At 43.6% G+C, this 13229-nt stretch overlaps 1 long non-coding RNA gene across 4 annotated transcripts in view; it reads right to left on the reverse strand.

The window, feature by feature from the left end:
* The window catches only part of LOC114006029 (uncharacterized), an 89354-nt gene that overhangs the window by 29779 nt on the left and 46346 nt on the right, over nt 1-13229 (reverse strand). For 3 of the 4 annotated variants that reach the window (XR_003547803.1, XR_003547801.1, XR_003547800.1), the window contains one exon: nt 4471-4512. The exons of the other annotated variant lie outside the window; for it this stretch is intronic. This is a non-coding gene — a long non-coding RNA (uncharacterized LOC114006029). The remainder of the gene's footprint in view (nt 1-4470; nt 4513-13229) is intronic. 4 annotated transcript variants of the gene reach the window in all.

Consider the following 13229-nt stretch of genomic DNA (forward strand, 5'->3'; position numbering starts at 1 on the left):
AGGGACTGAGTAAATCACCCACTGCCTTCATATGTCTGCTCTGGTCTGGTTGCTCCCTCATAAGCCAAACCTCATTGCTATTGAGGACACCAAAGGTTGTCCAACTTTGAAAATGTAGGGGTTGAAAGAAAAGGCATTTGGGAATTAAATATATGCTTCAATCAGTTGAAGTTTTATACAGATTGACTGCAGTGAAAAATTAGAGCTTTGTGTAATCCAATAGAGTAAAATCAAATGCCCCAAATAAATAAATAGTTGTCTTTTTTTATTAGCTTTCCATCACCCTTGGATCCATTTGTATGTTGCATTGTGTCACCTCTCTCTTCATTTGCAATGTTGCCTCTGAAAACCGTTCTGTTTATTTGAGTTTAGCAATCAGGCTTAAATGTACCAATATATATTGTTCTAAAGTGTATATTTTTTCTGTCTACCAAAGACATAGTGACTATTCCTTTTATGGGAAACCAGTTATTAATCCAGTAAGTCTACATGAATCTATATCTTTGTGAAATGACACCGTGTTCAAGTTATTTTATGTTATGTTGATGGTTAGCTAATTTAGGAATGGAGACATTTCTTTTAGAAACAGACATAGTATAATTTAGCGGTGAAAACGTCAATCACAATAGGTTGTATGTCTTTGTCCAGGCCGAAGAGGGCAGATTTATTGAAGAAAATGGACCTATATATTCCTTGACATACTCTGACCCAAAACATCCATTGTGCTTATAATTTTGTCTGAAAAATGACATCAACTGCAATCAGTAACAGGAAAACAATGCCAAAAGTCATCGTTCTGGGATTCCGATTCAACAGCCTTATTGCAGGAGGACATGGTAACCACTTCAACATGGCACCAGCATACTGGTACTTCGCTTTGTCCATAGTAACTACAAGGGAAAACTGGCATGATACTAAGCACATTTGTAAAATTTTGTCTCCACAAACACATTCAGCATAACTACATCACATCAACACATTGTGACAAAAGGCAACTTGAAGGATGGGGAGTTTACATGGCTACAAAAGGCATAGAGATAAGAGGAGAGTTCTTGCGTGAGTTTCAAGGGTAATAGGACACCCAGACTTTGTAGCTGGGGAGAAATAAAAAAACTTTCCACTTTCTGCCTAAAAAAATATTTGACATGAGATCTGGACATCTGTTGGCCTTCCCCTGGAGCAAACACCTACTCATAGGAGTATGACCTCCAAAGGGATGGTGAGAATTCGGACATCCCAGTTTTAGCTCCAGAAAGGAATGTGAACTCCAGCTCTTCCTCATTCACTGCTCCATTTTACCCACACCCACTTTGTAAAGGAGTCCATAAGCATTGGGAATTTCAAAAATTGATGAGGGAATCCAGCAGGTACCTAGGAAGCGGAAACACCAAAAATCAAGTCCCTTCCTAAGACCCCAGAACACAAGGTGAACAAGTCAAGGTCAGAGTCTGAATTTTAATTGGCTGCTCTTCCTGCCTGGTGGTCTTGAGGAATATCCTGGGACAGCCTCTTCAATAGGGAGTATACCAGTTCTGACTGCCTGGAGGAGAGATTAAGGGACAGAGCCTGCAGTATGACTTGTTTCATCTTTGCATCCAGGCAGAATTATAGCCATCTGTGTGCTGGTCAAGAGAGCAATTATGGATGTGCAGGTGAACAGGTGCATGGTCAGGAGTGGAAGACAGAGCAACGTGTGAGCTCTCTTCTGACTCAGAGGCTGGGCTGGGGTGGGACCATATTCATGTTGTCCATAACCTTAATTACCACACATCTTTCCTACTAACAAAGTTTTATGTGAATTCTATGGACTGACAGTGTCCATCCCCCAAGGAGATACTAAAATCAAATGTCACCTTCTGGAGCCAAAGCATTCACTGCTGACATTTAGTGATTACAGCACAGGGAATCACAGGTGAGGCAATGAACTCACAAAGAGATCCTGGTTGGGCTTGGGCCAGCTTCTGTTCAACTTCCCTTCTCTCTGGTCCTGTCTCTTTGTCTGTGGAGCAGGACACCTTCATTCTGACTTGTCCAGGGCCACATTCCAAGTAGTAGACCCAGGAGAAAATCAGAAATAAAATTGTACTGCTAGATTCTACCATCCCAAGAGTTTTCTCTCAAGCCTGAATATCTCTCAGAACTGGTCCTGGTCCCTTCCACAGATGTCATTCATTCCCTGGAGAAAGTGACCTTCCTCAGAGTAAGTAGAAAGGCTGTCCACAAACCAGCACAAACAAAAGCTTCCTTCCTCCACACTCCCCTGAAGTATTTAAAGGTATCAGTCAATCCAATGGCACTCAGGATCTTGAGCGTGATCCTTGACCTCCAGCAGCTGAGGTTTCTGACTTGAGTTTAGAGACTTTCAATTGCACCAAAGGACATTTCCTTGGTTTCACAGAGGCACTCAGAAAACCTTGAGGTCATGAACTGGGATGTATAAGAAGGCCTTTTCCAGGCTTCTCCATCCTAGGAAAGTGCCTTTTTGAAGGTAGGACAGAGAAAGTCTTGCAGGTGCTTATCCTCAACACTGCTAAGATTCACTTCCCTTCTTTCCTATCTTTGGGTTCCTTTAATGAAATGTTCTCCATCCCAGGCAGGAAAACCATTTCCCTGCAAAATATAAAATCTATAGCTGAGCACTGCGACGAGAATTAACCTTGATTACCGCCGTAATTTACTAATCAAAACTGGAGACCTGCTAATCAAGCTGGAATTGCCAGCTGCTTGATTTTTATAGTAACATAACCAAAATTGAACATTTGGTAAACAAGAGATGTGGGTATGATGGGGAGACTGGGAAAAGGCAAGGGAGGGGTGAGGCCTTCTAGGCTAAAAGGAGGCTGACAATTGCTCCACTGACCTGGCAGCAGGTACAGCAGAACCAGACTGACAGAAATTCAGAAACTTCTGAGTGGGCCAGCCCATTGACACATATACAGAGCAAGAGTTGAGGCAAAATCATGCTTTTCATAATATGATTGTCTCAAATTGGGTTCTTCCAGAAGTCAGCCCTTAGACAAGGATAATGTGAGTCATTTATTTGGGAGGTGATCCCAGAAAACATTGGTAAGAGAGCAGAAAAGTGAGACAGAAAAGGGAAGCTAGCTGATACAGGATGTGTTCATTAGCAGGTTACTGATGAGGTTGGCTAGGACACTACGCGGAATGGACCATCCAGTGGGTTAAGGCTACTCCTGAAGATGCTAACTCCATGGTGCTTCTGGGTGGCCTCACATGCTGGGAAGGTGGGCTCTTGAGGCAGAAGAGTTGTTGCAGTAGGAACCAGTCTACATGTGAGCTCTGTGTGTGCCATGGAGAGGTGGATCTGCTGCACTTGCTACTCAGCATAGCTCTTCCTTGAACTTCACTGCCTTAGGGAGCATCAACCCCTCTGAAAGTCACCTTCTTGGAGAAGTAGGCACCATGCTTTCTTATCTTCTGTGCTTTCATACATGCTGCTCACTCTCATGGGGACAGAGTCAGCAAAGGGCCTTCTCTCCAAGCCATGTGCCCAGAGCACCTTTCGTTTCTTCACCTGAAAGCACCTGTCATTCTGTGGTCTATGATTCCATTAGGGTGTCAGGAAAGTCCTGACATATTTTTTTGTTTTTCTACGCAAAACTGGGTCATGGCTTTCTGGACGACCTAATATTTCCATTCCCTCCAGCTACAGTAAAAGTAACCAGAGGCCTGACTCGTATTTTTCTCTGCATCCCTTGAGTCTAGAAGAACCCAAGCATACAGTGGGTTTTTCTATTATTTTTTGCTAATGAGGTGATTTGATGAATGAGCCTGGATCAAGGGCTACAGAAGAAGGCCCCACCCAAGACCATGTGACCTCACAAATACAGGTCTTCTAAGTGACCAAAACCCCTCTTGAGCTTGACTCCATTGCACCATGAGTTGACCCATGAGACAGGTAAGACAGACATGATCACTGCATGTGTTACACACAGACGGAAGGGAACACCTGGATTCTATCTCAGCTACTGGGAGGTCTACTCACTTACCTCAAGATTCTAAGGAGCTGACTAGAACTGAACCCAGACATTCCAACTCTAAGCTAGTGATGTGGTCTCAACTGTGAAGCATTTTCCACTGGTGTGATGCCTGCAGCCTGAGAGCTCTTGACCCAAGGACCACACTGGCCTTTGACCTCTCTTCCTGATGCCAACATGTTAGAGAGCACAGCAGTTACTGTGTGCATGCCAGTGTTTTCCTCAGTCTGTTCTGTATCTTCTGCTCTCATTAAGTGTTTCATAATTTCCAAAGACAACAAGGGCCCTCTTTTTTTAGTGCCCCTTCCTGAAAGCAACACCTTCTGGTAGAAGAGGGAAATGTTGGTGATGAGGAAGCCTACTCAGGTGCTGGGTGAGGCACAGATGATGTAGTGTGAATTAGGAGAAGGGGTGCAGAGCACATGCAAGGTCATGGGATGACACAGAGAGTACGGAGACTCCCACCACATACCTCTCATTCCGAGTCCAGCCTCCCCTCGCACTGCTTTATGGCCTTTAAAAAAGAAAAAAAGAAGACTTCTCACCAATAACAATAAAATAGAACATGCTTGAAAGTCAGAAGGCAGAGCCTCCTCCCAGTGCTGGGCCTAGATGAGAGATTGGAGAGAGGATTGGCCAGCAGGGAGGAGGCCTAGCCTAATGAGCGAGCCAGGGGCAATCCAAGATGGTGCACGCCATCGCCAAAGCAGCAATGGTGGGTAGAGGGACCAGAAAGGTCTGACCAGACCGAGGACCAGAGCAGCAGCAGAGGCATTTCTGGACTTAGAGTCTGACAGAATCCAGAGAGTAGAGAAGAAACGCCTTTGAGCAGCGATTGGTCACCCATGCTCAGTGCCATGGAAGTAATGATAGGGAGAGACTTCCCGTCTACTTCCGGGGTCAAGGAGCAAATTTGTTCCAGGAACAAATTTCTTCTGCTGCTCACAGTTCCCTTCAAAGTGCCCAATGTGGCAGGAGCTTGTCCAGGAGCCCTCAAAGTCTGAGCCGCTACCCATCCTATACCTTGTTCTCCAGAATCATGACTTTAAGCATTATCCAGCAGGGATGCTACAGGCTGCACTTCCCTCATAAACAAATTCATGTGGAGCTCAACAATGAGACTGGTCTGTTATCAACCAAGGGAAAGGACCCGAAGGCTGACACTGAAACAGCTGTCACTTTGGTCTAGCTGCCCTCACCCTGACCTGCCTGTACTGGGCAAGGCCCAAGAGTTAGGACTCTGCTTAAGTTAACTTTATTTGAGGGTTTTAATTGCTGTTGTTTCTAATGCCAGAGGATGTGCATGCACATGCATGAGAAAAACAGGGAGAAAGAGAGAGGAGAGAGAGAGTGGGAGAGACTGAGAGAGAGAGAGAAAATAAGCTTCCCATGGGGCCTAATCACACTCCAATGCTTTTTCTCACGATTCTTTTTCCTGTCAGGATCTTGGGCTTGTGCATGTGTGTACCAGGGGTGTTTTTCAACCTGCCAGGGCTCAGAGTTGAAACTTGGTTGCCCATGTAGTATCTGTCTACAGGGGTGGCCTTAAGTTAACTTCTAATTTCTCAAAGAATACATCATAAACATGTTATTCTTTTAAAATATTAAAACTAAGACTAAAGTTGCCTTTGACTGTCCCCATCTTAAGCTCCCCCATCAGTATTTTATGTCACCATCATTATTTCTGGGCACATGGCTTACCAGATATATTCTGTGTATTTAGATATAAAGTATACAGTATTGGTGGGGTATGTGTTGGGGGGAGGGATCATTCCCCTTGCTGATCTTACTCTCTATATAAACCTGTTGTCTATTTTTCAGAGATGAAAAATCATCTTATGCCTATTCACTATCTACTTATTTTCCTGTTGTTGGGCAGAATTTTAGTCTTTGATGTTTCTGCCCCTTCCTACAGTAGACATCCTTCCATATGACTCCTCGACTATAACTTTTCTAGAGTACACCCAGGGTAAAAATACTGGAAGTTAAAAACAAAACAAAACAAAACAAAACTTCCCATTTACAGTTGTGCTAGGTAGTACCAATTCGTTCTCCTAAGTCTGAAAGTCTGTAAGATACATCACCCCACCCAGCTTTGCCAATTAGGAGCACATAATGCTGTTTTATTTCACATAACACAAACAATTGGTGAAATTTAGCAACTTTTAATTATTGACCATTGGGCTTCATCTAAAAAGGCTTAGCCTTTGCCCATCTTGAGGTGTCTTTTTCTGATTTATATGTAGTCATATATACTTAAACACACACACACACACACACACACACGCACATTCTGGATACTAATCAATTTGGTTTTGTTATTATGCTGTAAGTCATGGAGGGGTTTTCCTCCCTCTCTTTCATCTTCTTTGCCTCTTATTCTTTCCTCCATTTTCTTCTTGGGAGAATCCAGGCAATGCTGAACAAATATGTTTACATCTGGCACATTTTGGGAACTTCCTCTCTCACCTCTGCAAAGTGGAAAGCCAGCTCAAATATTTGCTAATTATGGAGCTAAGCAGATCTTATCATTGGTTTCCTTGAAGCTTATGACTAATAAAAGTCATGAATTGTGATTATGTCACAGGACAAAGTTGTCCTAGATCGCCCATGCTAACACTTCCTCTTTGGTGTACATGGAGGATACAACTACTTCATCAGCGAACTCCCTCACCCTAAGCCTGAGTTCAGCCTCAGATTCCTTCCTAATAATAGTGGTTACCAAGGCGAGTTGGTGGTGTAGTGGGGTTGAAGGCAGCTGGATCCACATGTCCAGCTCCATGGTTCGAGTCCAAAACCCTGCAGCCCACTCTTGTCATCTCTTTCTTATTCTGTCTCTGAGAAGCACACATGACCACTGAGAGAAGGAGGAGAAAGAACTGATATTGAGCAATAAAATGTGCATAAAAAAAAATAGTGTCTACCACTATTTAGTTGGAGTTGGCACATAAGAAAATCTACATGCTGCCACAACCACAGCTTAATCAAGTGCATTTTAATCATCCCAGTTAACAGGGGCTTCAAAGCCTCTCTACCTCACAATGATTATCTCATCAGAGTTTTCATTAAAAAAGAAAAACTCAGCTAATTGGTTTGACCTCACTATTTAGGAAAATGATAATAATAACAAGCTAACATTTATTGAGTAGTTACTATGTGCCAGACAGCATGTAAAATGCTTTCTCATATTTTCTCATTGAATCTGACAGCAGCTACTTAAGTGGAATTGTGTCATGTCATCAGATAAAGGCAAAAACAGTCCCTCCACTGTTCTTGACTTCCCTCTTTCCTCTCCCAAGATGTGAGCTGCAAGAAGACATCAGCTTTCCTTCTTGCCTGAGCCATTATTATTTAGCATGTTTATCTTTCAATACATTCAGAAACTTACTGGAGCACAACGAATTCGCTTGTCTTCATGATCTGGAAAGATCTCAGTTTAGTGGAAAAAATGATAGAATTGGATCTCACTCAGATAGTCATGCCCAGCTAGAGTCGATCCCCCACCAAACCGCCTTCACTAGGTGCAATAAACATCTTCGGCTGCTGTTAGTAGTGGTGACAAGTGCATGCATCTCCTAGGAATTGTCCTCAACTCTTGGGAATCACTTCTCCTAGAAATATATAGTAAGTAACTTCCTTCCTAGGAAGTATGCCCCTTTCATGTCCCTGTTTCAGCCCAGCCAGCAACAAACTAATACAGGAATACAACAGCTCAAACCCCTTGCCTCAATGGAAGTCAACTCTTTCTTGGTGCGATTAGCACTGCAGAGCTCCCCATGGGGGCTGAGGCTAGACCCCATTTTAACCCATATTTTTACCAGTCTTCTTCCCCTGTTCTCTCTACCTTCCCCTTTCCCTTACAAGATACATCTCAGAACCTTCCTTTCATAAATCACATGCATGAGAATCTCCATCTCAGAATCTGCTCTTTAGGGCACCTGACCTGAGGTAGAGCTCACAAGGACTCGTTCCTCTAGCTGATTTGCATTCTTGTATTCAAGGTTCCATGATAGGACATGTCTTTGCTTCTCCATCAATGACATAGAGAGTAGAGCCTTGGGAAATCTAGTTGAGACAAAAGAAAAATATGGTTTCCTGTTCAAATGGGAGGTCCATTGAAGGACCTCTGTCTTCTAGATGTATCTAAAATGAGCTTGTTGTGCCTCCACCCCTTTCTCTCTACTCAAGAAAGCCTATCGAAATGCAAGTGAATGCGAGATGCTGATTAGGTGAAGCAAGTTAGACCATCATGTGAGTACTCACTTCCTTGGAACCAGCAGATAGCCTAATGGTTATGTCACTGGACTCCCACATAGTCGACTGTGGGTCACAGCCTTGGAAGGGTTTTACTGTTGTTTTTTCATGAAGTTACTACACCCTAGGTTTGTAGACATTGAAACTATTGAGTATAAACTTTGGATAAATAGTGATTTGGAATGATCTTAATCCAATGGTTTCTATTGTTTGAAGGTCAGGCCATAACTGCCAAAGGCCTTCCAGCATTGGTCCTGAAATCTACAAGTTCACCCCAGTCAGCATCTCCATCTCAGTTCTCCATATTCTAAGACTGCTGGCTAGCTACGGGACTCGATGTCAGCAGACTGGGTCTTTCTCCTTTTCTTTTTTTTCTTTCTTTTTTTTTTTTTTTTTTTTTGATAACCTCAAATTCCACCTATGCAATATTCTGTGAAGTATTTATCTGAGTAATTCAGAAAATAATAATAATAATATTAATGACCATGACAACCATCGATCTCCACTTACCTGCGCCTGAATTATCTGGGTACTCTGTTCAGCATTGAAATATATGAGTATCGGGACCAGAAGGTGGCATGGTGGTTAAGGTGCTGGACACTCCCACATGGCTGACCACGGTTCAAGTCCTGGACCTGGTAGCTTGCTTTCTCACTTTCCTTCACTGTGTGTGTGTGTGTGTGTGTGTGTGTGTCTCTGATCAAAATTTAAAAATAAATAAATGAATAAATAAAATAAAATTAAAAATTTTAAAAAATAAAAAAGAAATATCTGAGTATCATTGTTTTTAAAACTATCACACTTTATTTAGGTACGAGTTACTCAGATATTCATCCCAGTTCTCTCATTTTGCTTTTGTATGTGTAAACATAACCTTGATGCTAAAACAGGCCTTTTCTCCCCTTCATCCTCAGACACTCTATTAAGGTAGGAGAGACAGAGAGCATCAGATTTATACTTTTAAAGCTTGTTTATTTATTTCTTCCATGAACAAGAGAGACAGAGAGCGAGAGAGACAAAGAGCATCCTCGATAGGGACATGGTGCTATGACCTATCCCTGACTCCTGCCAGTCCCTTATGATAGGTAGGCATATGCTCAGCATACCCAGAGAGGTCTCTGGATTCAAACTTAGAACCCTCCCAGATGGGGCAGCCTTGTAGAACATTACATTTTGTCACAGCACCACTTTCGGGCTCTCATCAGTCCCAGTTTTGATATGGAAAAATCAAGTCGTGGAGAGGGTAATTTGTCTATAGAGTGTGTCTGGCAAATAGCATGGGTCACCTGATATCTGGATAGAATATCCATTTTCCTAGCTGCCCTGTGTTCACTGGAGCTTACTTACAGTCCTTCACTTCCCTTTGAGTCAGAAGTCAAAAACTGTACTCATATGACATTTGAGAATCATCGATCTAAGGTCAATCGAAAGTCATCAGGGACTTTCAGATCTTTCCCTCCCCTAGGAACTTCATTGTCAATACATTCAAGGTGCTACAATGAGCAGAACAGTAACTTTTTTTTTTTTTGAGAGGTTTTTGCTATAAGGTGTGTGTGCTCACCAGACAGAGAGAGACAGGGACCAGCAGTTAGTGTAATGGCTATGTCTCTGAACTTCCATGTAGTCGCGTCCCAAACCCAGTGGCTTAAAACTCACGCCGGACGCATGTGCGTGCATGCCCAAGATCCTGGGAGGAGAACGGAGGAGAAGGGATTGCGGCATGGCTATCCTCCCTGGGGGGTGATTTCTCACTTTCTGTCTCTCTGTTTCTCTCTGTCTGTCTGGCGAGTGCACACGCCCTATAGCAAAAACCTCTCCAAAAAAGAAAAGAAAAAGAAAAAGAGAGACAGAAAGTGAGAAATCATCCCCCAGGGTGGATGCCCACGGTCCCACTCCAATCCCTTCTCCAGTCTCTTCTCAGGATCTTGGCCACTCATGCACACATGCCTGGCGTGAGTTTAAGTCACTAGGTCCAGGACTTGAACCATGGTCGACCACATGGGAGTCCAGTGACAAAGCCATTACGCCAACTGCTGGTCCTCAGAAAGCAATTTTTGCTGTCTTCCTTCCCAACTCTCTAGCTCCCTCATCGAGACAGTTCTGTTAATTCTCCCTGCAGTCTCCTGGGAAGACTGAGGAGCCTGAAGTATGACCCCTGGATTTGGTCTCCAAAACCCAGTACCCTCCTACCCCTAGCTGGGAACATATGCCTTTTGTTGAGGTTCACCTGGCCACAGTGATCCAGTTAGAGGTTTCCAGGTGGAAAGCCATATTGACAGAGCAGATGAACAATCATTATTTAAAACTGAGGGTTCTTTCTCTGCTTTGCATTTGTATTGGAGATGGTGACTCTTTAGGGAGGGCAGATGCATCCCTAGCACTGAGACTATACTGTGAGGCTAGGACTTCAAAACAGGAGAGCACAGGTGACCAAAAGATGGCATAATGGTTACATTGCTGGACTCCCACATAGTTGACCATGGTTCGAGTCCTGGACCTGGCGGCTTAAAACTCATACCAGGTGCATGCACATGCATGCCCAAAATCCCCAGAGGAGAATGGAAGAGAAGGGATTATGGCATGGCCATTCCCCCTGGGAAGGGGGATTTTTTTCACTTTCTGTCTCTCTGTCAAGCACACATGTCCTATAGAAAAATATCTCTGAAAACAAAACAAAACAAAAAATGGGAGATCACAGAGGGTAGGAAAAGTGGAGAGTTTTCATGTGATAGCAGGGTGGTTTCCAGGTTCACGTCAATTTATTCTACGATCAAGAGCAATCCGCCTCACTTTGCCGAATCATGCAATAGTTCTCTCTCCCATTACATCAAGGAACGGGAGACGGTAACAAACAGCATTACGACGTCACAAATCAATTTTATTGAAAACGTATTAGGTTTCAGTAAAACTGAAGGATCCGACACCAAAGGAGAGGAAGCCAGGGGAGAGAAGACAGCGCACCAAGATTTACTTCTGAGTGCTACAAAATATTGAACTAAAAATAACATTAAAGATGAAATTTGTAATGAATCTCAAGCTGCTAAATTCCCCAAGGCTGGGTCTGCCAAAGGCTTTGCGGCAATCCTCTGTTCTTTCCTGTCTTTATTTAAATATTTTATACAGTTGTCTATGTTCATGTGCAGCGTGAACTGTCATTTATATTTCAGTCCACTCTAAAATGGATCTTAGGCTACCTCAAGCTGAGCACGGCACAGAGTGGGTCTGAGCTGAGAGGTAGGTTGGGAGGGGAGGATAAATGAAGACGGATACTTAATGTACTTTTTGTGTACTTATATTTGGCTGTCATGTTTTCTGCCTTAAACCTGATTTGTAATTCTATGGGTTTTGTGACATTATGATAAGATGTGATGTGTGTAAGACGCCCATTTAGCAGGGACATTGATGGGCATTTGTGTTAAAGAGAGTGGCTGACGAGAGAGAGGCAGGATTCGGACCCCGCGGCTTAATGCTTAGCAGGAGAACTTGCTTCGTCGGGAGCCGTAGTATTTCATGCTTTTCTATACATTAGACTTTGCCAAAGTGAACTTTTGGAAGAATAAAACATTTCCAAGATAAATTCAATTTTCCCTAGTGTTGAGCTGAACTTTCTATGTCACTTAATGATTTACTCAAGTTTGGGTGGAAGAGTGCATTTTCTTTGTTCGTCTGCCGAGGGGGAGGGTTGAGAGTGAGGCCAGGTGTGAAGGTAAAGGAGGGAGGGGTATAGAGCTGTAAATGTGCAAGGCCTCAGGCCCTCTCAGACTCACCCCTTTTATATAAAAGCCTTTGTGCGTGCCTGTAGTGGAGGAGGGATGGATCCCCAGTAAAGGTGTCCATCTGGATGCTACAGAGGGGCTAGGAGTCTGGCATGTCAAAGCATTGCATGCACAGTGTGAGCCATCCCATTTTGAGGTGACCAAAGCACAGTGAGAAATGTGGCTCCCCACAGACCTTTTGCTTTCCCAGACTGCCCACAAGTATTACTGAGACTTGCTATGAGCCTCCTGGGCGGTGCCTTTCCCTGAAGCTCAGCCTGGAAGGGCAATTTGTCTCTCCCAGTGCCAGGCCTAGTAGAGGAAGTTCTCCTCTCTGTTCCTGGTCCTTACTTTCCCCAGCACACATCTGGAGAAGGTTATCGTTCTGGACCAACACACTCCTTTGGGGGTTCCTTCTACTGCTTGACTTGGCAACCTGTTGCTGTTTGTAGCATTGTGTCCACTGGGATCTGTAGAATTCTCCCAGGAAGATAAACCATGATCCATGTAGACACATTTGTGGGAGTAAAGGTACACAGATTGGAGGGACTCCATCTGAGGGACTTCCACAATGACTTTTCTCTAAGAGCATAGATCTAGAATAAGTTATTCATGTCTGGCCTTTCCTAGAGTGTGTAGAGAGTGCCCAGAACTGGGCAGCTTGTTTTCCCTTTGTCTCATTCTGTGGCTTATATAGTGATTTGTCCTCCATGGGTTTAAGTGTTCGATTTTGGTCCTTAATGTAAAGGTGTTGGAAGGTGGAAGACTTTAAGAGTTGAGCATAGTAGTTGGTGTTTGGATCATGGGAACACCATCATGAATAGATTAATGCTGTCTTGTGAGAAGCAGTAGACTGAGAAAGGAAGACCCACCTTCCATGTGAGTCAGACAAGATTGGCAGACAAGATTGGCATATGAGTCAGTGGGCTGAGAGAGGAAGACATGCCTTCCATGTAGGCAGGTGATATCCAATCAGCTGGGAGCATGGACGTAAGCAACAAATTAAGTGGGGGATTCTTCTCTCTCTCTCTCTCTCTCTGCATGTGCTTGCTGACCTCCATGCTTCTTTTGACCATATGGTGATGTAGCATGACTCTGGCCAGATGCTGGTCAATTCTCTTGAACTTGCCAGCCGCTAGAATCATGAGCCAAATAAACTTCTGGTATTGATAAATCATCCGGTCATGGATATTTCTGTTTAGCAACACAAAAACAGACTAAT

Source organism: Tupaia chinensis, unplaced genomic scaffold (assembly GCF_000334495.1).
Source record: "Tupaia chinensis unplaced genomic scaffold, TupChi_1.0 Scaffold145396_1, whole genome shotgun sequence".
NCBI lineage: Eukaryota > Metazoa > Chordata > Mammalia > Scandentia > Tupaiidae > Tupaia > Tupaia belangeri.